Source organism: Diplotaxodon limnothrissa, linkage group LG22, assembly GCF_057381915.1.
Source record: "Diplotaxodon limnothrissa isolate DT_005_m linkage group LG22, D_limnothrissa_male_GT1.1, whole genome shotgun sequence".
NCBI lineage: Eukaryota > Metazoa > Chordata > Actinopteri > Cichliformes > Cichlidae > Diplotaxodon > Diplotaxodon limnothrissa.
The window spans coordinates 150,001-153,012 of NC_140616.1; the positions used below are offsets into that span (position 1 = coordinate 150,001).

Sequence of the window (3,012 nt, forward strand, 5' to 3'; positions counted from 1 at the left end):
ACACAAGTCGATTTGTACCGCATTGAGTTGCAAAGCAGCTGACCAGCTTGTGTGTGTGTGTGTGTGTCTCTTTTTTTTTTTTTTTTTTTTTTTAAAAACAGCTAGTTTATCTTTTTTTTCCATTTATCCCCCCCCCCCCCCCCCCCCACAAAAGAAGCTTCAAAATGAAAGGCTTTCTCTTTGAAATGCAATCAGAAGAAATAACACCTTCCTCATGTTTTAACACTGATAAATACAGATTATCTATTAATCAAATGTGATCAGAGGAGAGGCTGCAGATAGGTGGAAGGTGGTGTGAAGAGAAGAAAACAAAAAGGAAGAAAAACATCATCACCAACGGTTAATACCAACAGAAATCGTTCCATGTGGACAAGATCTAGCTAAAGAAAAGAGCCCTCTCTGGGTTCACATCAGTACAGCAGGTCTGTGGGGGTGGGACCTGCATTAAAGTGCAGACTGGAGTAGGAGAGGGGCAGCTTCAAGACCAAAATGGACACCAGGGCTCGGAGTGTAACCTTCCTTCCCCTGTGTGAACCGTAGCTTATGTTAGCACACTTGCACTGACATTATTCTAGCTCATGGAAGTGGCTCAGTAATTTATTACTAGTGTCGATGCAAATCTTTTCAGCGTTTCTCACTCCAATGCACACTGTGAGCAACACGGTCACTGGAAAGTGTCGGCGTAATTGCTCTCAAACATGAGTTTTTGGCAGTACAAGGTTGGAAAACGGGTCATGCTGTTGGTACGATTGCCATCAAAAGCAACTATTTAGTAGTGAACGGTTTCTTTAAATGAGACAGATGCTCGTGGAGGAACTTCTGTTATTTTTACCGTGTTCAGTGTTGTTGGTACGCGCTTATTTGAAGTATTGACAGGGTGGAGCTAGCCGCTCCCTCCTGTCCCCCCGCAGCCTCTACTTTCATACTTTTAAACACAGACCTGCATTGTAAAGTTAATGCGATGTGGTGGGATCACGAATCCACCTCAAAAGATTATCTTCGGGGTTTCGTTTTTTTTTTTTTGTTTTTTTTTAATCCATCAATCGAATCAATATCAGTTGGAGTTTCAGATATATTTCTGGGTACGAGGAAGATTGTAAAGGTAATTTGAAATTTTATGTGCCTGGTATAGATCTGCACTGAGTATTTTACTAAAGCTGGGCATACACTGTGCGATTTCTTTCAGTCGCGTTATTCAGCTTGCGCTCAAACTGTGTGACTGAATCGCAGAGGTTAGAAATTCATAGGTCAGGATGCTCTGACGTGACCTTTAGCTTGGTAACATGAAGTGAGGTGTTAATCGCTTCTCAGGTATACTACACAATCCACGACACAGGATTAAGGCTAAACTCAGGCCGATCCCCAAGACGGTCGCACGAGTGAAAAATAGTCTCAAAATGGGCCAAAAATCACAGTGTATGCCCAGCTTTACACTTTTTTTTTTTTTTTGGACGGTTGAATTTTATTTAGAGCCTCTTCTCCTTATACGTAACACCAGCTGCCTGTAAACCTTTTGTTTAAGAAGGGTAGCCAGTCAAAAGAAAGTTGACTTACACCACGAGTTTGGGATTGAAAATGAACAGTGGGGCGCCAGTACCTCTTCTTTAGCTTTTCTTTTTTTTTTTTTTTTTGAAACGATGATTTATTGATTTTGTCAGAACAACACGAACAGCAACAAGTCAGCACAGCCAAGCACAAAAAAAATAAATAAATAAATAAATAAATAACAAAGCAAATGCAGGTATATGAGTTACCAGTACACACGCCTGGGACAGAGAGAGAGAGAGAGAGAGAGTGACACTTGCTGTGTATTTAAGAAACAAACGCTGAAAGAAACCAAACAGAATGACACAGGCAGAAAGACACTGTTTTATTTGTGGTAACCAATGATGCATTTCTTCTCCCCTTGTACAGGGCCTCTTGAAGCCATATGTGGACGAGCAGATGACACAGTGCTCCACAGGCCTGCTTCTGCTGCCTGCTCCTCTACCCACCTGCTGCAGAGGCTTCTGTGAAGGGAAACTGCTACATGTTATGTCACCAATCCCTGCCATGCTGCGTGTCTAACGACCCGGCAGGGCCTGCTGAGTACAGTGGTGGTGGACCCAGGCCCTCTGCACCTTCCTTTCTCCGATTGGGACCGTTTTGTCCCATCCTTTTTGGTCCGATTCGCCATATCTCCAGAACCGAAGAAGCCATCGGCGTGGCCTCTTCGCCACAGCGTCCGGCACCCACCAAAACCCCCACCTAGACACCAACCTAACCCCTAATTATTGCTAGTTATTTTAATTTTTACCTGTCGTCTTGTGTTCCAGTCGGTCGCAGCAGCAGTGTGTTACCAGTCGCCAATACTCTCCTCTTTAGTTTGAGAAGTCTCCTTTTGTATTAACTATGCTTTTCCAAAAACGTCTATCTTTGTGTACACGTTGAATGAATGTTAATGGGAGACCAGTTCTTTGGGGGGGTTTTTTTGGGTTTTTTTGTGGACAATCCTTGTCAGTGTTGGAGGAGGACTGTGAAGGACGACCGTTTTGCTCTCCCTGACATTTCGTATTAATGCTGGTCAAGAACAAAAATGAGAATGACACTGCTGGAAGTTATCACATCACTATAGATTCTTTTAATAAGCACTTTTTAAAACTTTATATATTTATAATGCAAGGTAGCTAATGAGTAGACATACTGAGTTTGTGGGTCTCGTCTTTATGACATGTTTAAAAAAAAAAAAAGAGAGAGAGAAAAAGATTTGACTGTTTGTCCTCAAACTTTCAGACTCTGCTTTTGTTTCGCCAGCCCCGATTTCTGAGTGAAGGTACGCGTTTCAGGATATTTCATTGAAATATTGCTCTAATATTTTCAGTTTAGTTCTGGCACAAGGCACACAACACAGACACACTGAGCTCGGCCTGAAGAAGGCGAAGGAACGCCGAAACGTCGCGAAGAGCTCAGTAGATGCGCGTAAACCCAAGATGGGCAATTTTTTGAACTGGGGCAGGGGTACCACCATCCTGT

The 3,012-nt window shown here is 42.8% G+C and overlaps 1 long non-coding RNA gene across 1 annotated transcript in view; it reads left to right on the forward strand.

The window, feature by feature from the left end:
- The window catches only part of LOC146609053 (uncharacterized), a 4,426-nt gene extending 1,695 nt beyond the window's left edge, over positions 1 to 2,731 (forward strand). Inside the window, exon 2 of the long non-coding RNA XR_014905058.1 lies at positions 1,915 to 2,731. This is a non-coding gene — a long non-coding RNA (uncharacterized LOC146609053). The remainder of the gene's footprint in view (positions 1 to 1,914) is intronic.
- The last annotated feature ends 281 nt before the right edge of the window (positions 2,732 to 3,012 follow it).